Consider the following 26,162-nt stretch of genomic DNA (forward strand, 5'->3'; position numbering starts at 1 on the left):
TCACTGCCCTTCCACCCTGTGAAGTGGTGTATTTCCACGTAGGGCTGTGTTAGCTAATGACTCCTACATCCAAGTAAATGGTACATTGTTTGAATATCTGAGTGGGATACCATTTATGGCCATGTCAAATGATGAAATAAAGAGATAAGTATCAAAAACAACAACTGGGTGGGCTTTATGAGATAGATAATGAGCTTGTAAAACTCTCTCTAAGAAAACCACCACGTAGAAAATGAAGAAAATGCTATGTTTAATCCAAAGAGAAACTATTTACTTGAGAGAACTTTATGAAAGCAAAACAAATCAAATCACATTTCAAACACTTTTTAAGGCCCTCTACTGACATTTTGTCATACATTGTGGTAAAGAAAATCAAAGTCTCGAGGCCACCCCACCCCTCAAATCCTTATGCAAAAGAGAAGGTAAAAGCCTCAGGCACCTGTGAAGAACTGGCCCAACAGATCATTCATTAAGGAAATTCTTTGCTAACTTCCCATAAGCAAGGACAAGCAAACTGTACCTATGTCTGGCACATAAAACTAAAGCCTACCCGATTTCATACTAATAATGAATTACAATTTTATCTTACATGTAACAGAACTGAAAACAGAATCAGACATTCTTCTACCTATACAGGGACATCTACATAATTGATGCTTCCTTCGCTCCCTTATTTTAGGTAAAATGTAGATTTCTTGGAACTTAACCACTTCGTCTCATCAGCACCTCCCGGCTTGTTCCTCCTTTCTGTATGCCTTTAAAATGCTCTAGGTACCAACTTCCCCTTAGGAAAAGCAGCCACAGCTTGTCTGAGGTTAGTGTTTTTTCTGGGCATGTCCTCAAAATCTTGGCTTAATAAACTTTCATTGATTGAGATCTTTGCCTGTCATTTACTTGGGTCAACACAACATTATATTTCTAAAAATTTTCTACAGTTTGTTGATAAATGAAGTAATTGACTTCTGTATTCTCTTTATGTAAAGGTGAAGAGCTTCCTTATTTTCTAAATATAAGTTAAGACAACTTTGGTCACTAGGTTTTATGCTCCCTCTGTAACTGAGGACTTCAGTGATAACCAGCTAAAAAGTTTACAAACACTGCCCAAATATGAGAAAATCAGAAAATTAACAAATATTTATTCAGTCCCTGCAATGTAAAAGGAACACAGCAGTCCTAGGTATGGTGGAAGAGAGAGGATGATGTTTGATAGAAGTAATATAAACTCTGTAACTCCTTTGTGGGGGGGGGTTATATTTCTAGTAGATGTATGATAGATCATTCAAGTTACATAAAATGTTTTAAGGTAACTTTAGTAATTATTAACATGGAACATTATGTAATTTTTATGTTGCACATACTTATATGAAATAGAAGAAAAGGTAATGTCATTCCATTGAAATGCTTATGTAATAGCCTTGCCTGAATATGTAAGTACAATCTCTCTCTGGGCATTAATTTCACTGAGCCTACATGGCTGCTCGTACCTGATTCAAATACACGACTAATAGTAAAAGATTTGCATCGTAATTTCCAAACAGATAAAACAGGTAGAAAACTCCAAGGGGCACCCTAAGTCCAAAGGTCCTCCTCCTGTGATATTATAGCCAGATGATCTAAATTAAGTCTCCGAGTCCCTTAGGGATAATGGAAAGTCAAAGTGAAATTTGAAAAGGTTCGTATCTATAAAGCTGCCTGTCAATATAAACATCCTGTTCACTGATTGATTTTTTTCTCATATTTCCAAACTTATCTAAAATTTCTAAAGGATAAAAAAAAACTTGAAAGAAAATAAACACCACAATGGAAGGAGGGAATGCTCATAATCTTATTTTTACTAACGGTCTCAGAAATGAGACCCTCAATTCCTTTCTGGACAAATTTTTTTCAAGATGCCCCCATAGGTGTTTTTAAAAAGTACTCTTGTTCCAGTGAGCTACTTTGAGCAGGACTAATAGATGACAATAGATTTAAGCAAAAGGCTGAAAAAGTATTTTCATTCTATAAGTGAAACATCTTTTTTTTTTTTAAATTTCATCTTATTGTTATGGGGGATACAGAATTGCAGGTTACATATGTTGCCCATGTACCCCCTTTTCCCCCAAGTCAGAGCTCCAGGCATGTCTCTTCCCCAGACAGTGCGCATTGCACCCATCATGTAGGTATATATCCCTCCCTTCCCCACCCCCCCCTTCCCGAGTCAGCACCTTCAAGCGTTACCATTCCCCAAAGGGTGCGCAATGCACTCATTATGTGGGCATACACTCATCCCCTCCCCCACCCCCCACCTCAGTCTGATATCCGATTGGTGTCGTTCCCAGATGTGTATTTAGGTGATGATCAGGGAAACCAATTTTCTGGTGAGTTAAGTGAAACATCTTAAGACAAGCGATATCAAGGTCACTGTCTTATTTATCATTATGAACATCAATATCTTACAATTTAAGCCTGTACTGAATGCTATATACTTGCATATTATAAGCAAGTAATTACATTTGAGTAAATGAGTATTTTTATACTTATTTTTATTCCATGAAAGACTTTTCTATTACACTTCACAGAGAAATACTCTGTTATAAAAATTCTGTCTAGTTTAGTGGCTAAGTTTCTCTATTTATAAAGTTAAGGCAATAATACTTAAAGTTCCAAATAACTATTAATGTCCTAAAAAGTAATGTATTAAGTGATCACTTGCTCTATTTTTTAAACTATAAACTTTATTTTACAGGAATAAACCCTTAAATAGATGAGAAAGAGAGAGAGAAAAAGAGAGATACATATATACATAGATGCATCCATTTAATGTATTTAGTGTTTCTTTTTTTAAATTCAGCTCTTCAATAGTTAGATGAAAAATGATGAAAAGAATGGAAAAAAATACTCTAAAGCAATCTAAGTTAATGATCATAAAACACTGAATAAAGTGGAAGGAAATCCAATCCATGTTGGTTTGTTACAATAAGTGATTTTTCAACTAACATTTTTATATTACTAAACAACTAGAAAGAATTAGTTCAGAAAAGCACATAATTTTACCCCCTTCCACATGAATGACTCTGAAAGCATACCCAAAAGTGAAGCCCTTGTACTGTTCATTGGCAAAACTATCTAAAACTAGCAGTATATCTATCTATATATCTATCACATATATGTATTATATGTTATATTCCTTCTTCTGATGCAAACTGATGATTTTCTGTTCTCAGATGAATAAGTTTAACAAATCTCATGTTGATTTATATAAGCTGAGAAACAAGAAAGTATATCTCTTTTATTTATTTATTTTTTTTTTTTTGTTGAGACAGAGTCTCACTTTGTTGCCCAGGCTAGAGTGAGTGCCATGGCGTCAGCTTAGCTCACAGCAACCTCAGACTCCTCGGCTTAAGCGATCCTACTGCCTCAGCCTCCCTAGTAGCTGGGACTACAGGCATGCGCCACTATGCCCGGCTAATTTTTTCTATATAGATTTTTAGTTGTCCATATAATTTCTTTCTATTTTTAGTAGAGACGGGGTCTCGCTCTTGCTCAGGCTGGTCTCGAACTCCTGACCTCGAGCGATCCACCCGCCTCGGCCTCCCAGAGTGCTAGGATTACAGGCGTGAGCCACCGCGCCCGGCCAAGTATATCTCTTTTAATAATATAAAGTTCATACTTCGCAATGAGTAGAAAATAAAATGAAAGATTTCTAAATGAAAGAACTCCTTCTTTTCTAAAAAGAGAATGTGCTTCTTTTGTTTCTAAATTATCCAAACTGCTCTAATAAGATATAAGCCATAATAGTCTTTAAGGATATAGTTTGCCAAAAGATCAGCTGTGTTATCCTTTGGAATGGCATTCTTTCTTTCAGATAAATTTAGGAAAAGAATAAAGATTAGCTGGTCGGTGAATTAAATCCACAGGATTCATTTCACAACTATGGGGTTTGTATGAAAATACATCCAATGGGTTGTGTTCTGTAGCCTTTTGTTCCTACATTTAGCTAAAAAAAAAAAAAATCAGCTAGAATATTCTTTTCTCACATGGAAAAAAAAAAAAAAAAACAGATCCCATATGTGTTCTTTAAGATACTCTCAGTGGGTATTGTTTTCATATTTGTCTTCTATCGCAACAACAAGCCTGTTGCCTCAGTATCGCAAGACTTTGTCAAAATAAAGGAGCAATTGTGGGCACGTATATTCTCAACGTTCTTCATTAGGTCATATGAGAAAATGAGAAGTGATAGCAAATTTGTCTGCCACACTCACTTCAACCCCCTCCACACTTCTTGTATTCCAAGTCACATCAGGAGCTAATTCCTTGAATGGAATATTTTTAACAAGAAAGGATTACTTTTATAAAAAAGAGAAGATACAGATTTACGATGCTTCAGATTTCAGAAAGCTGCACACAAGAAAGTAAATTCTCCTAAGGACTACCTGGTCTTTCCAGTTTGAAATGTGATTCTAGCAGCTTTCTCTCCTTAAAGTGGCAAACAAATAACTGGGCATTCTATGAATCTTTCCAGAATTTCAAAGTCACTTTGTGTCTTATGTCAAACCAATAATTAGAATTTATATTTTTTCCCACAAATATATTATTATATTATGCTAAATGCAGGAATAAAATAGAATGACAATCACCTTTTTCATACCCTTATTCCCCATACCTAAATTCCTCAAATTAAACCTAACAATTAATGCCGCTTCAAATATCTTTTGGGTGATTATTGTTTAAAGTTCTTCCTTTTTTGCTCAACTTTTCCATCACGAAGGGAAAGAATATAATGATTAATGATTGCTATAACATACATACATATGCACACATATATGTGGCTCTATGATTAGTCTACAGATAGGTAGTAAAATTGTTCATTGTTGTTTAGGATCTTCATAATTCATTATATAAGCATTTCCTAGGTGTCCACTTCCTATAAGGTCTTATTGGGGCAAGAAGCAGAAAGGTAGAAACCCCTGTATCTCCTTAAAGAGCCTATGGACTGCCAGGGGAGATATCCAGAAATAATCATAACATAAAGAAGCATGAGCAAATACTATCGAAGTGTGAAGGATATCCTTAGAGAAAGGATAAAGAAAAATGTTCATTTATAGGATGAAGAAAAAACATGGATAAAAGATAGCAACCAGTTCTACACAATATTTTCTTTTTAACTTTTGGTTTTGCAAAAATCCAACTAAAAGATAGTAGGCATCAATATAGAAAAATACTCTAAATATTTTTAAAATACTGAGGAGAGAAATTCATAAAATCTAAGCATTAGCTAACAAGTAATATAACCTTTCTCTTCTTTCAGATTTGTAAAATAATCTTAATTCTTTTCTTCTCACAGTATTTCACACACTCCCAGAAAAGCTATTGCACCTCATACTACTTGTTGAGCAATATTACCACTGTAAGTAAACTTGAGGACTCTATTAAAAACTGTCTCCCTTGTCCCATTCCTCAGGGTCCTCAACCACTTTCTCAAGAAAACTATAATTAATATAATTAACATTATCATCTGTCTTTAAAGAGTGAAAATCATTTAGCTTCTAAGTCTTGCCTATTGCTTCAATAGCAAAAGCTCAGTTTTCCCAAGCTGAGAATGACCGAGCCAAGGAAAATTAACATTTCCTAGTCATTCTTTCTAAAAGGAAATCATGATGCGTCAATTGATATTTTTAATGACCCATGACTATTCCATTATAAGCATCTGTTTTCTATTTTATGTTAAATTATTAAAAGAATGAGAAACCATTATTTACTTATCAAATTGAGAAAAATTTTTGAAATCCTAATTTTAATGTTGGCTTTGGCATTCTGAAATTCAGACTACATATGCTACTAGTGAAGTGCACATTAGTACAATCAATAATTCTGGAGATCACTCACAAAGTACATGCCAATCACCTCAAATATACTAATTTCACACTATATAATTCCATTTCTACAAATTGATACTAAGTACAATGTCAGCAGTGGACATAAATGTTTTAGTAGAAGGCTATTTATAGCAATGCTATTCATAATAGCGAGATTTTGGAAATACTCTGAATGTCCAACAATTGGTAAATGGTGAAATAAATTATGGAATATCCATAGGATAAAATATTACACAGTCATTAAAAATCACATTTTCATGTAACTGAAAGTTATAGGATGCAAAATTTACCTTCAATTTTTTGAAAACATAACACAATAAAAACTGGAGGAAAATATACCCAAATGCTGGTAGCAGTATTAATAATGAAAAATAAATAAATCAGAAAAGCAATACACATTTTTTTTAAAAAGGCAAAGAGTGTGGCTAAAATGTTGTTAAGAATCATTGCCAAGTCTACTGCCCTAGTTTCTGGACTTCACTATAATTTGGAATTTTTGTAGTAACTTTTGGGGATTAAAACATTTTTCCAGTCTAAGTTTAATAACACTGTGTTTCTTAGAATCTAAGACACAATCCATTATAAGACACACATCATTCGTCACTCAGAAAGGAAAAAAATGCTTCCAATTTAACTATAGCATCACTTAATTTTACGTAGCTTAATGTGGAAAAAATAGGCATCTTAGAATTCATGAAATATTACAATGACATTTCCGAGATCCTATTTTATATATAACTATCTATAGCTTGCTTTTATTTAGCAACACTAATTATTTTGCTTAGCTAACATTATTATAGAAAAATAAGCTTCTTCTGTGAGGGAAACTCTTTTTTCCTAAACTAAGAGAACTTATCTCTAGTCAAGAAAAGAATGGTAATTTTCATTACATAATATTTTGTGTTGAGAATATAGTTGTTTCTGGTTAGTTACTACATTTTTTTAAAAGCTTTGCTACATGTAGCTGCTATTACAAAATATGATTTAGATAACTGATTAGAAAATTTAATAATCTTTTCATTCTCAGTCAGAAAGGAAAAACATTACCAATTGTATTAAACCACATATTTTCAAGTGGGAAGACCTGGTAATGAGAGAGGTTTAAGCATGTTTCCATTTATATGTATACTCTATATATTTTAATTGATACATTTATTTCAAAATAGGTAAGTCATACTGACTAAACACACGCTATGTTTGTATTCCCGCAAAAAAAAAAAAACTCTCCATGTGGAAGATAGGTAGGGGATTGGATTAAAATTTTTTTTGTGCATCATTGTTCCAGTTTTTTTTAATCTAACAAAAATCTTATTTCTTTTTAGTGTTCTTTCTTTCTGAAAAGTGGCCAGAGCAGGATGAAAGTTCAAATTGCCATGTTGACCATACCAACTATAAAACAAAAATCAGAAAGGGAGGAGTTTACTTCTAATTAAAGAAGAGAAGGGAAGGATTTACTTCTAAGTAAAATGAAAACTTACAATTTAAACTTAACCCGGTGCATTGAAAATACTACTGATTCAAAGATGTATACTTTGCAAAAATCTCATTCTACTTGTAATTTCTGCTTGGTAGGTAGATGGGGTGGGGGCTGGCAGGGACAAAAAAAAAAGGAGAAAAAGTCCAAAAAAGTCGTAAAAGAAATTGTACATTTAAATGTACACAAATTTATATAGTGTATACCAACGGATGAATAAAAGAGCAAGCCAGGTTAAGTGTCTTCAAAAATTTGACCCCAAATTATATCAACACATAATAAAATAACACAGTTTATAAATATACTTAAATTAACAGTAGTAGACATTTCACCTGTTTTCTTTATTAAGTCGCCAATTATCTATAGGCACGATTCCAACCTACTCTATTTACTTCATTCCATACAGATTTCAAAGATAGGAAAGTACAGTTTTTACTTGAAAAGAGAAATAATAGTAGACTTTTCATCTGAGTGTGTATGTGTATTAAGCCCAAAAAAGGTACATATTTACTGTGTGCCTGCTATATTTTAGACACTGCAATTCAAAGGGTTAAATATAGGCTTTAAAGGGAAAATTCCTAATCTCGTAAGGGTAAATGAAAAGCCAATGTTTTCCTTTATGTTAATCATTAATCAAAAGCCTATATAAAAAGTTTAGCAACACCTGGAATTTTGCTCTTTTATGAGCAACAAAAGTACTAATTTCAGTCAGGGGTTAGTTTTTGATTTTATTTTTAAATCTGAACACATGTTCTAGAGAAAAAAACAGAAAGGATAAATGAAATTGCAAGCCTATTGCTGTGAGGACTCTCTAAGACTGTTATTACTCTGTGCTCAGTTAAGCTGATTTTGAGTCTTCTATAAAAGCCAATTAATGAGAAAACAGAACAAAAGGAATGACATCTTAACACTCTGCTAATTAATTGAAATTTGTGTTTGACGAACACTTTTTCAAGTCTGCCCTCCGTGAGTACCAAATTGTGGAATTCAAAAGTGTTTTCCTGCAAATTCAGAATGCTGACCATTCTTTAAAACATTAGCCAGCCTTCCCGAGAAGTAATTATCTTAATATTTCTGTTAATGAAATGAGTTAGAATGCAATCTTTTCTTTAATCAAAACTCAGCTAATAAGGTGAAGGTGAAATAAATTCAACATTCAATAACCAAAGAAATTATACTAACTATAAAAACAAACCTGCTTAGGGAACCATGTTTGCCAGTGGGCCAAGTTTGAAATATATTCAGTGCCTACAAAATTTAAGCTTTTTCCACACTTTGCAAGAATACTCTGACCTAGCTATCTAAAGACCCAAGATGTGTTTATTTTATTTTACAGTTTATTCATGATCGATATAAATGCAGCACTGACCTTAATTCCAGCCAGAAGTCAAAGATACTTTGGATCCGATCAATAAAATCTAAAAGAAAAAGAGAAAATCATTGAGTAAACTAAATCAGTTGAATGATCTAGCCTTTTCTTTTACTAAAGAGGAAGGTAAAGTTAGAAGAAGTTAAGTGACTTGTTCCTTACCCCAAAAAATGTACTGACTGAAACACCTTCATTTGCAACATAAGAGGGTTATGTAGTAATAAAACTTTAAACTTAAAATTATTTTATAGAATTCATTTAAATACATATATTAAATATTAAAATTAGATCCTGTTTTTATTTTCAATAGTTTCTACTTATTTAAAGAAGAAGTCTTATGCTTATATTCTAAAACAACCAAAATTTTTTAACATATTCTGTTCCTAATGTACTACCATTTTTTTTCTGAAAGATGTTAAATCAAAAATAATAAAACTAGTGCATTTTTATCCTGCTATAGACTGAATATTTGTGTCCTCCCAACCCCCAGACTTCACATGTTGAAATTCTAATCCCCAATGTGATGATATTTGAAGGCGGGGCCTTTGGAAAATGATTACTGCCCTTAACAAAGAGATCCCAGAACTATAAAACGTGGGATTAGTGCCCTCAAAGCAGAGATCACAGAGAATTCCCTCACACATTCTGCCATGTGAGGACAGCAGAAAAACAGGAAGCAGACCCTCACCAGACACCAAATCTTGATCTTGGGCTTCTCCTCCTCCAGAACTGTGAATAACAAATTTTTGTTGTTTATAAGCCACCCTGTCTATGATATGTTTGTTATGTCAGCCCATACAGACTAAGACAGATCCTTAATCTGATCTAATATTCACAGTCTGTATATTTTTAATCCAGAATCAACAATCAGTCTAAAGGTAGCCAAGGTCAAATAAGACAATTCTAGTGGCAAACTATCAATCTTCCCAATGATCTCTTGCAGCTAAGCCTCACCATCAAAACACCCTGAGAAGTAAATACTTGGAAAAGCACATTGTCAAATAAAAGCAACAAAGAAGGCAAACCAGGGACAAAAAGCTTCTTTGCCAAAAATCAACCTGTCTTTTGGACAGATAGCAAAAAACAACTTCAAAATGACAGACTGAGATTCTTGACTTGCACAGGGAGCATCTATGGCAAAGTCTCCAATTAAAAAACAAGTTAGGTTCTAGAAGTATGTTTGTAAGTTAATTCTTTGAAAGATAGCATATGTTCTTCTACATGTTAAGAATGTTTTACTAGTGTACTCTTAGGCTAAGTCTAAAAACTAAATTAACCTAAAACAGTAGTTATTTATTGAAAAGAACAGTATAAAATAATATAAAGAAAATACTAATAAACTACCAAAAATAACAGTTGAATATGAAATAGTTAATTTTTAATCCTAAGGGCAGGTGCTTAAGAAAAGTGAACTTTGTCACACAAGAATACAATGATCGGTTGATACATCTGTGGAGATTTAAATTTAAAAAAAGATCTGGGAGCACTATGGGGGACTCCCAAGATTAATGCCTTTACTCTACTTCAATTTCAAACACCCAATATTATTTTTCTTTGATACAAAGATTATCTTTTGGCTATAAAACCAATAGTTCCCTAACTGTGTCTCACAAGGGAATGGTGAAATGTTTTCATTATATTAAAAAAAAGCAATATCCATTACACATCACACAAATTATTATTAATAACTTGAAGTAGTTCACAATTTCAATATTAGATCATGCTACATTCCTCCAAAGATGTCATAGATTTGCAAAGGTTGGGTTCTCGATGATGTTTGTGATATAAAAGCAAATACTGCATGAAAAGCAATGTGGGATGTACTCACCATCAAATTGGTTTCACTGATCATCACCTAAGAGCACATTTAGGAATAACATTGATGTGGGTGGGGGAGGGGATGGGTGTATGCATACATAATGAGTACGATGCGCACTGTCTGGGGGATGGACACGTTTGAAGCTCTGACTCAGGGGGCAAGGGGGGCAAGGGCAATATACGTAACCTAAACTTTTGTACCCCCACAATATGCTGAAATAATAAAAAAAAATTAAAAAAAATAAATAAGGACAACAGTGTCCAATGTGACTCCAAGGTTTGAAGGCTGGGAAGTATCCAACAGGCATACATCCCAATACTAAATAATTGTGGGTGTCTCAGTATAAAATGAAAATAGTTTTCCTTTCGATTTATGTGTATTATTTTTTTAAAAGGCTACTAAGTTGTTAGGACCTAAAACTTACTATGCTAATTAAATGGAACTGTGAGGTACAACTTTTAGACTTGGGGCACCATGAAAATATAATTATGAGATACTAAGGGTGCCATACACTGAGAAAGTTTGGAACATTCTCTATTAAGCATAATTGGTTTCTTTTTTTCATTTTTGCTCCATAAAAGAAAAGATAAAGTAGGAGAAATCTAAAATAAAAAGACTAGTAAAGGTGAGAGAAGGAAAAGAGAGAAAGAAAAAATATATTTGTAAAATAAGAGGGAAAAATGCTAAGAGAGTGGGAAGGACAGTGATTCAACACACTGAGTGTGTATACGTGTGGCTGAGTGTGCACGTGCACTATCATGTGTGCAAGAGGCAGCTAAAATGGTACATACACATGAACATTCGGTGACAAAAGACAAAGAACAAGTAGTGGGTATACTGCATATATATGCATTTTAATCGTGTTGATTATCAATCATCATCCCTCAAGAAAAAGGCATCTGAAAAGAGATTGTGCTGTAGATGCAAATATGCACTAGGAAAAATAAGCGAAGTCTGGCACATCAATGTGAATGTACTTAATGCCACAGAACTGTACACTTAAAAATAGTTAAAATGGTAAATTGTAGGTTCCATATATTTCACTACAATAAAAAAAGAGATGCTGTTATCCTAGGATCTTGCATGGTTTCTAGCATAAAAACTTGCTCCATAATTGTTGAATGCATATTGAATGATGAATCCCCAGATGATACTGTTACTTAATGACTCCAATGGCTTAAGACAAAAAGTGGTTTGCAACTTGCTTGAAGCCAGGGAAAATCTACATGGAACTGCCCATTTGTTTGTGTGCAAAGTTTTCAGCCTCAATTTACATTTGACCATTGCCACTTCTTGCTAATTGCTCTTTGGCACATTAGATTAATATCTTGATATCTTTAGTATTCTTTTAAAAACAACCCGATTTAAAACAAAGCAAAGGACCTGAATAGACATTTTTCCAAAGAAGACATAAAAATGGCCAAAAAGTATATGAAAAAGTGATTAAAGTCATTAATCATCAAGGAAATGCAAATCAAAACCACAAGGAGATATTGCCTCATACATGTTAGGATGGCTATCATTTAAAAGATAACAAGTGCTGGTGATGGTGTGGAGGAAAGGGAAACTTGTACACTGTTGGTGGGAATGTAAATTGGTACAGCCATTATGGAAAACAGTATTGAGGTACCTCAAAAAATTAAAAATAGAACTACCGTATGATCCAACAATCCCACTACTGGGTAAATACTCGTAGGAAATGAAGTCAGTACCTTGAAGAGATATTTCTGCACTCCCTTGTTCATTGCAGCATTATTCACATTAGCCAAGCTATGAAAACAACCAAAGTGTCCATCAACAGACATATGGATAAAGAAATTGTGAATATATATACTTATATACCAAATGGAATATTATTCAGACTTAAAAAAGGAGATCCTGTCATTTGCAACAACATGGCTAGACCTGGAAGACATTATGCTAAGTGAGATAAGCTAGACACAGAAAGAAAAATACTGCATGATCTCATTTATGTGAAATCTTAAAAAGCTAAACTCAGAAGCAGAGTATAGAATGGTGGGGAGGCTGGGGGAATAGGGAGATGTTGGTCAAAGGATACAAAGTCACAGTTATATAGAATAAATGATCCTAGAGGTCCAATGGACAGCATGACTATAGTTAATAATTCTGCAAGGTATACTGAACATTTGCTAAAAGAGTAGATATCAAATGTTCTCATCAAAAAAGGTAACTATGTGAGGAGATGGACATGTTAATTTTCTTCACTACTGTGAAGTAATCATTTCACCATGTATAATATATGTACATCAAAACATCATATTGTACCCTAAAATATATACAATTTCTATTTAAAAATATTTAATGGCAATAAAGTTCTAAGGGAAATGAGGTATTCATTTTTGACGTGGTGGCTTCACGCTAGCTATTCTGTGGCTTTTGTTTGTTTGCTTGTTTTTCTTGTCATAAGGGTAGCGCTTCCATTTGCAGTGCCAAGAGCAGCTGCTTTGTAAATAACTCCTTGGATTTTTTTTTCCCCCAACCAACCCAGTTATTGAGCAACTAGGCACAGAACAGTGAAGATTGATGTTGCCCTAAGGCTCAGTCCTCACTGTGAACATCTGCCATTTCAAACACACAGGTCAAAACTTTTTGTGTAGTATTTTGCTAAACAATGTCCTAAGCATAACACAAATAAAATTCTTTGCAACAGGACTCAGCATTTGCCCCCAGGCAGCTTAATTTATCAGCATACAAAAAAGTATCACTTCTCCATCCTCAGTCTCTTTCTCCTAATCCAAAAGGTAGGCGAAATGTCAGAAATTAATTGTGAGAGTTAATTGCTAAAGCTTTTCTCTTTTCTCTTTTTTCAGTGAGAAATGTTTTCCTGTCTATATATTATAAATTATATTGAGATGGTCAGATAACATTATATCAAACTAAAGTATGCCTGTTTATACCTATATAAAATTAAAGTATGCCTGTTTATACCCATATAAAATTAAAGTATGCCTGTTTATACCTCACAAGTAATAAAAGTTGAAAATAGCAGACATTATCTTAGCTATTGGATTGTCAAGGTCAACTGTCAACTGAAAAGCCACTTTTCAAAGTTTTTCCAATGCTGCTTCTCTCTTGTTAAAGTTACACTTAGTTCTAATTTACAGAAACTGTTATTGCTTGAGTGAGTAATAGAAAAGCTAATTCTTGAGTTAAAATTTATGAAACAAATGTTGGGAATATTGCAGTTACAAAACATTAAAAATTAATTCTATTAAAAATAAATTTAAGTACTTTTATTTGTATATAATTATATTTTTAAGATACCAGGTAGTTGTGTTTTTTTTAAAGCTTTGTTTAGTATTTCAGGGACCTAATGTTCTTTGTCCTTAAAGAGTTTACTTAGCTAGAATCTAGTGTGGTAGGGGTGGTTGTGAAAAAGCCAAAACACAAAATGCCATGATGAAAAGCAGAAAATGCCTGTTATCACAAAGAAATGCCAAGAACTCCTGGGAGATCAAAGAAGGGGAAAAAATGAAATCCCGTTATGTAGACAAGGATTCACAGAGGAAGTCACATTTAAGTTTGTCCTTGAAAGAGTCAAAGGATTTGGATAGGTGGAGATGGAGTGGAAAGGAGACCAACTCAGACAATGAACACAGCAGAAAAAAAGTAATAGAAAAAGCAAAGCCCAGGGGACGTTTGGAAAAATACTATAGTTCTACCTAGCTGGAGTACGACACACAAGAAGAGCAATATTTAGGTGAAAAGTTAGGTTGGGTCTATATAGGGAGTAATGACTTGGAAAAGCAATCTGAGGAGGCTATGTAATGAAATGTATTTAATTTTGTAAGCTAAAGGGAATCACTAAACGTTTCACAGTCCTCTATTGTACCAGCTGAGCTATCAAAGGACACGTACTTAAGGTTTTAAATTCAAGAATGGCAATAATTAGGAAATTTAATCTAGCAACACTGTGTAGGTTGGATGGGAGATGGGAGAGCTTAAAGGAGAACAGTCCATTTAGATGACTCCCTCAGAAGTCCAGGTGAATAGTCATGAAGAGTCCATTCAGGTAGAGAGTGTCAATTAAAAGGGAAAGAGTGCTTGAGCTATCAAATGGGTATATGTATTAGTCTGCTCAGTCTGCCATTACAAAATACTGGGTAGATTAAACAACAGAAATTTATTTTCTCAGAGTTCTGGAGACTAAAAGTCTGAAATCAGGGTGCCAGAATGGTTGGGTGTTGGTGAGGGCTCTCTTTCTGGCTTGTGGATGGCCACCTTCTCACTGTGTCCTCACATGGTGGAGAAAAGAAAAACATGGTGGCAGGGGAAGGGGAGTTAGTGATCTCTTTCTCTTCCTCTGCTTATAAAGCCACAAATCCTACTGGATTAGGGCTCCACCCTGGTGACTTCATTTAACCTTAATTACCTCCTAAGAGCCCTATTTCTACATATAGTCAAATTGGGGTTAGGACGTCAACATATAAATGGGGTGGGCATAGTTCTATCCATTACAGTAGCTACAGCCTGCAGAATTTAGGGATTGATAAGCTATGAAAGGCACAGACAGAGAAAAGGAGATAAGAGAATTCTGATGGTTTAAAACAAACAGACACTTAGAAAGATGGTGACATTCCTAGAAATAGGGTAGGCTGAAGGAAGATCAGGTTGCTGGGCAAGAGTAGAGGATGGTAGGCTTTATTAGACACACTGAGTTTCTGGCAGGATAATAGAGAGAAGGCATTCATCAGGCAACTGACCTATCCATGGAGGCTACAATCTTATGTGATATGAAAAAGAGTGAAATCCTAGTATTAAAACAAAACAAAAAAGATTTAAATTTGTGGTGACATAGTTAAGTTAGAATATATCTATATAGGATCAGAAGTATGTGCTCCAAATCAAAGAATTAGGTTGTTCAGCCAGCCCACATTATTGTATATTTGATCACACTTTGCCTCGACAGGTAGGTATAACATTAAAAGTGTACTGGCTGTCTGTGAGACCATATTGTTCTTAATGAATGCCATATCCTGCCTGCCCAGACTGTGGGCTGCTCTGGGTCAGTGACCCATCAAATCTATGTTTGTATTCCAAGCACTTAGAGTGGTATATGACACAAAATCAGGGATCTATAAATGTGGAATGAGTCACTCCCCGGAAAAAGAGGCTGAGTCATGGGCACTCCAACCAATTTCACCTCTAGACATTGTATTATTCATATAAAACAACGTCGTGGGAAGCTAGGCACTAAGTATCACTCCTAATGGAATGTTCTGTACTCTGACGTGTTTGCTGTGGCTGCCATTAACAGTGGCTGGAAATGGAAGTTAAGGGTAAAGACCAGTTACATGCTGGGAGATTAGACCTAACTCCCCCATCTACTGTCATAACACTGAGGAAATAATGACAAGGTGACGCAGCAACTAATTATGAGTACCCATTTAAAGTGAAGAATTTTCAAATACCTAAATCATGAAATTTGTTTTATGAAGCCAGAATGCTATCTCTAACACAGAAACAACAACAGTTATAGAAATGAGCATTAAGTGCTTAATATTACCCAGACATTGTACAAAGCTTATCACATGCATTACTGATTTAATCCTCACAAGACCAAACACAGCAGATACTATTACTATTCCCAGGAGGAAGTTAAGCTTATAAAGATTAAATATCCAGTACCCATGGGAAGATAAAGATTTCTAATTAATTGATATTATACTAGTGTCTTTTATTAAGGCAGAGATATGACAAAAATCACAGATGATGTGAAATACATACATATATGGGTATATAGCCAGTGTATATTGATTTATTTTTTCATCTTTTCTTTTTAAGCTTAAGACACTGATGGATTGTCCTAACTGTGTGATTTCTCCAAGGAATTGGAGATATTCAATTTCTGGCATATTCAAATTCAGGCAGAAGCAACTGGAGCAAACATGCTTTGGAGAAAACATAAGAAAACAAATGATGAATTTTGAAAAGAAAAACCCCAGTCCCCTACAGTTCCTTCTCTAAGTATTTTCAGAGGGACAAAAAATTTGGGAAGACAGCAGTATTTATTTTTTAAAGAAACTTTTTTTGGGACTTTACCTCAAAGATCTATGACAAAAAGGTCTTTATATTCTCACCTAAGGTCCTTCCATTTTTCCTTCTTTTTAATTTTTATTTTATTAACGTTAGTTAGGCATATAAATAGTTTAAGAAGTTAACCTGTTCAAGGTGTATGATGAAAAACAGCAGTAAGAAGTACGAGTTATTTGGAAGTTAAAATGTATCTGAACGATGCTGTGTTTATTTTGATAATGAGGTAGCACAGTTAATTGAAAGATCTGCAAAAGCCAACAAGCTTATTTTTAGCAGTATGAAAATCTATCTACTTACTCAAATCATTAGTCTTTAAAGTCTGAGGTTTTTTTTGAAATGGTTTTATGGTAAAGTGAATGCATTATTAATTATTTGTTGAAAATCTTTAACAAAGCATCTTCTCATTAATACTTGGATTTACAATTGAGCTTTGTAAAGATATGGGATATACCTGAGGCCCACATCAGGCAGGCAGTATGCTTCTTGCGTCCAGCATTGGGATGCTTTGTAAGATTAATGCCACAATCAAGATTTTATCCCATTCAAAAGTACACATTCTCCTAGGCCTACCAAAGCCTCATTTTGTCATCTGAGGGAAGCTTGAATTTCAAAGGAATGGATAGCTATAGGCAATCCTTGAACAATAAAGTAAATCTGTTTCCAGAGCTCTAATTTCCTGAAAACTCTAGTAAAGCACTAACAAGCCAAACTGGAGCATTCCACACATTTCTGGACCCACTTCTCTGAGTCAGAGGCTTTCTCTTGGATGAGTCCAGGTGTGTCTAACTCGTACATATGTTGTCGTTGTAATGCACAAGTCCAGCACAATTTAATAAATAAAAGTTGCCAATCCCCAAAAGAGGTGTAAAAGGATTAATTTTTGAACTATTTATTACAGAGAACATTTTCATCCATTTTAATATTCCTATTGCATTTCATGTTACATACAAGGGACCAAAAAAGAAGTCAGAATTCCAGAGGAATCTATGTATTACAATGGGAAATCGTATGTCTGGAACAAACGTAGCTGCAGCAAAAGTTGGGGTTTCCTATAAGTCTGAAAGCACTAATATAGGAAGCAGATCTGCTGTTACCAGATGTTAAATATTAAGTACTTTCTCAGATTCCATCATCCCTCAACTGTACTAATCAAGGGTTAATGCTTTAATTTTCCCCCAAAGTAGCACCGGACCAAAAAGCATTCCAGTAGAATTAAAATAGCTTAAATTAACTGTACATGTTTTCCCTATAATTCACATACAGGCAAACCTATATTTATAATCTTTTTAACTATGTATTTAAAACTGCAAGCAAAATGTTACAAATGGTGATTAAATTTCTAATCTGGTCTATTTCATCTTTGATATAATTGAAGTGGTACTGAACAGCTAAATAGAATGTTTATGGTCTGACTGTGGACCAAGATACCTCATCATTATTTTACTGCAAAAAAGTTTTCCCAAGCAAATGGAATACCCTTGTGGGTTAGTTATTCATTCTTTTAACAAACGTTTTTTGAATACCTGCTTCATGGCAAGGCAGACACTTTTCTAGACTGGGTTATAACGGTGGTGAAAAGTTATCGACAAGGCTTGAAGCTCTGACTCGGGGGCCGGAGGGGGGGGGCATGGAGCAATATACATAACCTAAACTTTTGTACCCCCATAATATGCTGAAATTAAAAAAAAAGTTATCAACAAGGTTTCTGCCCTTTTGGAGCTTACATTCCTATACGGAAACCCAAATACTTAAGATAATGATGATTGCTATAAAGAAAATAAAGTGGGTGAAGGGGTGAGAGAATGAATGGTAGTTAGGAGTTTTCTCCATCCCCAGTTTAAGCAGCGATAAAGAAGTAGAGGCTGAAATGACATTTATCAAAGCAAGAAAGATAGACCTTCATCTGCTGCCCTTTCAGAGAGGAACATTTTAACCAGCAGATCCCCAGCCACTGATAAATCATAAGGGAGTTAAATTAGAAAGTGCAATTGTAACGAATTCATGTGAATTCTAAAAGTGTACAAAAATAAATTTTGGGGACTAGTGTGGTGTTGTAGTAGTAGTGTTGGTGCCAACACTAAAACGAACATCTTACATTTGTAGGACTTTAAATTCTCCCACGTGTACAGTCTTGCTTAATTCTATAAGTGAAGATACCTCTATTGACCTAGATTTAATTGGCTCTGACTCACCACGAGCACGACATCTCCTTGCCAGTGAAAATTAATATTTGGTAATGGCCTATCTTCAATTGTTTGCTTGACAAAGTGTCAAATGTCATGCATGAAAGAAAACAATCCAGAAAGAAAGGAACACAGGTAACTGAATTTTGATATTCTCATCCAATAAAATGTTTCCAAATAGTAACGCGTAATTTTATTTCCAAACTTTTGACATAATAATAATAATAAAAAAAGAAGCTACAGAAGGTGCATCCTATAATCCATCCATCATGAATTGATTAGCTCTTCTTCCCTAGGCCAAACACAAAATTGTTTACAATACAGTACAGATAAAATTCCTATTGGTACAAAAATCTTCAAACAGTTAACAGGAGAGGGAAATAAGCTTTGACAGCAGTAAGATACCATTAAAATGCTGTCCCAGGTGACTCACATGAAGACAGCTGGCATTAGCCTGCATAGCAGGTCACCCTGTCACTTCTGGGAGGGCTCAGCACTTGATGGAGCTAGTCCCACAGCAGAGTAACTACAGACACTCTCCAGCAGGCAGAGAAAGTCAACAGGTGTCTTCCTGTGTGTAATAAGCGTCCCAATTACCAACTTCTGCTGTGTGTTTGTCACAATTGCAGTCATGCTGCACAATTGCTATTGTGTTTCCATCTAACAGATTTCAGTGTGCCTTTGGGAACAGAGATAGTAGATCCAAGTTCTTTAAGAAGATTTTTTTTTTCACCACTGCTAATAGCTGACAAGGGACATTTAAATAATTGAAGAGGCCTCATTTTCTAACCAATTCGAAATTAAGAATGCCAAGTTGTTAGAAAGGCAGAATAAATATTTGCTGACTTGTAGTAATTTGCTCCCAAGCAAATTCATTGAGAAAGATAAGATTCAGTGTTATGGTGCATCAAATAAACTGTCTTTGACTTCCTAGCAATGAAGTATAAACTAAACGCTCACTGCTATAAGAAAACAGCCTGTGCCTTTCTACTGCACTCAGGGAGAAGTCATTCACTGTTCACAGTCCATACAAATTGGCCCACAAGAGTTAACATCACTTTTTTTCCAAAGGCAAATTAATTTTTCTTTACATATTATCTTTAGAAGTAACAGAGGAGATCAGAGTTGTTACTCTTGTTTAAAAAAAAATCAAGCTTTAGGAGATTAGAGGAAAGTTCCAGGGTCATCTAACTTGTCAGGAGTAAATGAGGTACAGCACCCAGTTTCCTGAAAGGGTGATGACCTTAGTAAGCTAAGGAAACTGGAAGAAAATGGAGCAAAATCATCAATCTTCCAGAAAGGCTCTGAGGCCTTTAAGAAAATCTCTCCCAGCTGTCACCCACCTTTCCTGGTCACATGCATTCTATTTAATCTTCCCCATGATGAAAGGATGGATAAAGGTAAATTGTGTGTGCTCTCTTAAGGCAAAACATGTTGATGTAACTTGGAAATTTTTCAAAAGATTACCAGAAACTCTGGCATTGACGCAAGCCAAATTGAATAGTGAATTATGACATTTTTACCTCCAATTTCAAATGTATTTTTCCTGTACATAAGCAAGAACCATAATAGGTAAACTGTACCAACAATAAGAAATTTCAAGAACACCTTTTTTTTTTAACAAAAAGTAAATGTACCATTGAATGTAGGTACGAGTAGGAGTAATAAAATAAACATCAAAATAAGACATACTTTTCAATGCTTATATTTTTCTTTTCTTTTAGACATCTCATTTTTCTGTATTTATAAATTTTATCTTAGCAACATGCATAATATCCAGTAATAAAAAATGTAAGCAAAAGTAATTTTGTAGAATTTTTTCTGTGTGTCAGTATAAAAGTCTTACATTAAGAAAAATATTCTAATAGTTGTAGAAATGACAAGATAAAAATCAATCTGTTTAAGGTGGTAATATTTCATAAAAATGGGCTATAATTCTGGAAAACATAGATCATGTGGTACATTTGTATTCAAATTTTGTTACTAAAAATATTTTTTAATCCTATAGAAACAAGTAAAAATTCAAGGTAGGTGGCATGATGAAAAGAGTTCAGACTAAGGAAAAATCTAAGACTTTTCCTACCAGTTAGTGTTTAAATATGTCTGAGTCTTAGTTTTTTCATCTTTAGAATGGGATAACAATACCTATTTCCCAGAACTCTTAGAAGATTAAATGAGATAATATATGTTAAGAGCATATCAGAAAGTTTAGTATATAACAGGGGCTCCATTCTTCATTAGATAATATGCTTGTATAAATCTGTTTACTTCTTGTAACTGACAATACATTAACCCAAACACATATGGCCATGTGTGTCACATGGGAAAAGACTTAGTTTTTAGCAAGACAGGCTAAAATGTACTAACACTGAAGTCAACGATACTGACGTTAGATTTCTGATGGTGACATTACTTCACTTAATATTAACTTTACCCATGACTATTATATTTTTAATTCAGCACAATTAACTTATTGATCCATTCACTTATACAAATATTTTTTCATGTTTATACTGTACAATGTTGAGATACAAGGCAAATATAACACGCTGCCTTGAAAGAGATATAATTTAGTAAGGGAGTATATGTAACAATCATGTAAATCTGAAGCTTGCTATTGGTATCTAATTTTTCACCGTGGAGAGAAAGCCTCATGATGAACCAATACTTCAAGAGGAATCAGAGCAGAGGGGAATGGAGAGATAGAGAGAGAGAGAACAAACAAGGGAGAGCAAGGGCAAGAATAAGACTGAGTTAACATTTGCATGGTAAACCCAGTTCCTGCCATCCCCATACCAAAAGAACTTCTGGATTTTTAAAATATTTTTATTTTTATTTTAGTTTAAACTCATTTAAGTTTTTTTGTCTGTGCAGTTGAAAGATACTGATTGTTATAGGTAAATACTGATATCAAATTTTATTATTTACTTCAAACACCACATTTTGGCTGATACATAAAAGAGAATCATGTTTGGCTAATGTCTGCTCATGGACCATAACATGAAGTATGTAATAAAGAAAAAAAACCTTCAGACAACTGCAAGTTACTTTTTAAGCAAAAAAATATGTGATTCCAAAATCAAATAAAGCAATTCTAGTTTGTAATCATCTTTAAACACTTATGCCAGGAATCCACAGACTCAGCCAGAAATTCAACACTATTCAAAATTAAATGTATAAGAACAAAAAGTATACAATAGTCTTATTGTTCCCTATGTAAACTACAACCTAGTAGTTTATCTGCAAGTGGAATAAACAGGTTTCAGTTAATAAAGCCAATGGTTACAGTACTAAGTGGAGTATACTAATCTGGTAAACTATATAATTATATTTAAAGTTCCATTTGCCATTTTCCTAAGGAAGACTCTCATCTTTAACAGAACATTATCAGGCTTTCCCTCTTTGGTATAGTGATCCTCTACTTCTTTTAAGTTCTATTAACTATTCTTAGTCAATGTGCATACTTAGCTAAAAGCCTATCCGCTATTTCAGTATGTACATTATTAGATAAGGAATGATGAAGAAAATTGTGAAAAATGTCAAATGCAGCTTAAACTTAAATTACACCTTAATTAAACAAATTCATGTGACTTAAGTAAAGTACAGGAACCAACAGCAGTAATAAAACACATTTATGGGTTCAGTTGCACAAATATCATTTGGGCTCTCTACTAGCAACTCAATTTTATTTTGATGCATAATTTGGAAAAGGTTGGAATGTTTAACTATTATACCTAGTAAGGCTGAGGAAAGTTACAATTTATCAAATCTTTCTTAAAAATTTAATTAACAAACTTTAAAATTTATTTGGCTTCTTTATTTTGGTAATGGAATGCTGAGGAATAAAAATATTGTTTTATATAGTCCAAAATCGTACTATTTTCTATCTCAAGCCAAAAGTCAGATATACCACATTTAATTACAGAATCTCTAAATTGTTCTATAATTTATTGGCTCCAAGCTCTTATTACTTATTTAGGTATCATGTCCCTGGCTCAGAGAACTCTGAAATCAGCATTGTTACTTTAAGAAGTAGGAAATAAAAAAGCAAATCTAACTACCATATCATTTTGAGCGTCATATTTTAAGCTCTTTATTAAATGCCTAGGCCTAGATAACTGATCAAAAAATTAATCTTTATTAACATAGTTTCTGTCTATGAAGCAAATAGTAACGTGATTTAAAATATAACTGCATTAATAGCATAGTGTAAATGTCAATGTAGTTCCTGTAATGAAGTTTTATATAAATTATTTATAGTATTAATATTTCTGCAGGTTCCTATGCCAATTTCAACCAAAAAAACCCCCACAAAATCCCTTCTCTTGTTAATTTTAATTAAATACAGAGCCTCATAAAAATGAGAGATGTATGTCTTTTGTACAACTATTTTAAGGGAAAAAGTCAATCAATTTTAAATTGGAAACCAATGTATTAATATTTTCTTATGGTAGAAAATATTCCATGTTTATTGAAGTTACACCTGGAAAAAATTACTTGCTTTTATAACTTGAAAATGAATAGACATATGCTAAGACATTAGAAATTAATATTCATTTTATTCATCATTCAAAGCATATTAATTGCTTCTCAACAAATGAAACTGCTTAAATAAAGGCAAGCCAATAAAACTGTGTGACTAGGTTAATGTCAGACACTTCTTTATAAAAGTGGGCTTTTCTCAAAGCCCAGAAGAGTCTATACAGCTTATTGAATTTCATCCCATTTAGTTAAAGGGGGAACGTCTGGTGAAAATATAGGAAACTCCTTCTAATTTAAGACAAACATCAAAGAAGATCAATGAAAACATTTATATTTAGATAATTAAATCTGGAGAAGAAATGAGAAACATAGTAACAAAGTAAAAATGTAGAAACTTATAGTGAATTGCAGGTAGCAGTCACTGCAAGTTGGTATTTTAATAATGTATGATAAACACCGTAAGATCCTAAATTATTTACCCATGCCTGCCCGACATACATTTAAAAAGGGGACTGTGCAACAAGAGCGTGGAAGCAGCTGTGATGTGCTGGGTTTCCATGACACAACTGTTATCTCTCACTGCTCCTGTTTTGTGTTCTTCTCGAGTGAGGTTCTGTAAATTATATTTCAAATATTCAGGTACATTTTGAGAATTTGGCAGTACTAAATATTTGCCTTCAGTTAGATACATAAGCCAATAATCACTGAGCTCTTGCTCTATGCTGGGAACTCTTTAGATGTATTAACTCATATGGTTCTTTTCATAAACATACGAGGTAGATAATATGGTCACCCCCATTTTAAAGATAAGGATATTAGGCACCAAGAGTAACTTGCTAAAGGTCACAGGTAGGAGGCATGATCAGGATTTTAATCTGTACTGCTTGATCTCAGAGGCCAGGTTCCTAACCTCTAAAATTGATGTTTTTCCCTTGCAGGTAACTAGCAATAATGAAATGTTTACCATAATTTTTTGTTTCTTTTTCATGCTCTTCCCACACCTAACTGATCTGAACCAGGCTGTACAAAACTTTAGCCTAAGTGGTACTTTCTTAACGCAACAGGGTAAGAGTAATCTAGTAATATTTTTAGTACTTTCAATGCCAGAACCATCAGAGTGCAGAGAGAGGAGGGGAAAAAAGTTACGAGGGATGGAAAGAGGGGGAGAGAGATGTAGGGAAGAGAAAGAAACATAGGTAGAGATAGAGACAAGCTTAAAGTAAATATTTATTTAAAATTGACTTTGCTTTGGATAAAAAATAACCTAGTGCTCTCTTTTTTGCTCTCTACTCGGACAGTTGTGAAATGTTTTAGGCATAGAGTGAGCTTCACATACATGTGCCTAGAGCAATGGAAAGAAAAAGAAAAAAACTCATATTTTATTCATTATTATTATTTTTAATTGATTTTTTAAAAAAAGATAGAGCCATATTTATGTATTACAGTTTGATGTCTTTGTATTTAGTTGTCCTGGTTGTCTTTTTTCTTTAATGTAACTTTTTCTTTTGAAATACGTTAAAACTCACAAGAAGTTGCAAAAATGTCTCAGGTTATTGTGTACCCTTCACCCAGCTTCCCCAAGTCTACCATGAATTGTTTGTATGTGAAAAAAATCAATGGATGACTCTCATTTTTTTCCAAATGACCAGAAAAGCAGAGAAAATAACACTTGTACAATATTCACACCCCTGGCCTGCAAGGTGGCTTTGTTGCAAGACTCTTGAAGAAGCTTGGGGAAGATGTCATCAAATCCTGGACTTGAATGTTAAACCTGCTGGCAACGAGCCCTCTCGCAGTATGGTCACCGTCATGAGTGCCAACAAGACTTGGCCTCATTTAAAAAGAAAAACAGCTCAGCCAATCTTTCTAGTGAAGGTTTTCAATGCTTAACTGAATTCAATTAAGACAGGAAAAAGGAATTGCCTTAACATGTGCAGAATAAAAAATCTTTGTTTTCATTTTTTCCTCTAAAGAGCTCACTTTTCTCGAATGAGGAAAAGAAGTTTAGTTTAGTGTAAGAAAGATGAATTGTAATAAAGAAAACTTAAAAGGCTTTGTATCAAGACAGATTATATTTAAAAGCAATATTTAGGTGATGGGTTAAGCGAACAGCTGGCACAATTAAGGCCTGAATGTGCACCCTGTGGTTGAGAAGAAAATGAAGAGCATTTAATCACATGGACGTTGTGTATTTTTCAAGAAATAAAATCTCCAATGTTGCTTTTCCCAGACTAAGGTTGGTGAAAAAGCTCTGAGACTGTTTTTATTACGTTGGGCTCTCTGCCCAGTTTTAATCACCATTAGGGAAATGAGGCTCTGACCAGGATAATATATTTCACTTTCTGGATAGCTAGTGGCAAGTAGCAATGCATTTCCTAAATTACAGCCTGAATCATAAGTATAGTAGAATGAAAGAAAACCAAAACCAACCAAACAAAAAGTCGTGCGGAGGACTACTGCAGGTTTGACTATTTTACCTCTTTTTGTAAATGGACCTCTTTCTTTAGCATCAGTTTATTGAGATGCTTAATTCCAAAGTAAGGAAAACAATCTTAAGTCAGTGGTCGATGGGTCTTATTTCTAAGTGACTGCTATCACTTTTAGATGGGAATGTTCATTTCCAAAATTAATATCCATAATGATATTCTCGGAGAAGACCTTAGCTTAAAATTCTACCCGTTTTTTAAGTATTTTCTAAATGTTTCTTCTAGGCTCTTTCCTCTATTTTGGAAGAGAAGGAACTTTTTTTTTTTTTTGAGATGAGAAGTTCTCGCTATAATAAAGTACATTCAATCTAAAAGAATAAAAGCATTTTGTGTTCTTTTAAAAGTATCTTCTACTCTGAAAGAGAGAAACAGAAAGATTTGTCTAATAAAAATCCAGCATTGCCGGGAGTGGTTACTCATGCCTGTAATCCCAGAGA

At 34.0% G+C, this 26,162-nt stretch overlaps 1 protein-coding gene across 4 annotated transcripts in view; it reads right to left on the minus strand.

Annotated features, from left to right (window-relative positions):
* Positions 1-26,162, minus strand: part of MAP2 (microtubule associated protein 2) — a 270,401-nt gene that overhangs the window by 196,071 nt on the left and 48,168 nt on the right. For all 4 annotated transcript variants that reach the window (XM_069467738.1, XM_069467728.1, XM_069467718.1 and 1 more), the window contains exon 2: positions 8,699-8,747. The gene's annotated coding sequence lies outside the window, so the exon portion shown is untranslated. The remainder of the gene's footprint in view (positions 1-8,698; positions 8,748-26,162) is intronic.

This window comes from Eulemur rufifrons, chromosome 1 (assembly GCF_041146395.1).
Source record: "Eulemur rufifrons isolate Redbay chromosome 1, OSU_ERuf_1, whole genome shotgun sequence".
Classification (NCBI taxonomy): Eukaryota; Metazoa; Chordata; class Mammalia; order Primates; family Lemuridae; genus Eulemur; species Eulemur rufifrons.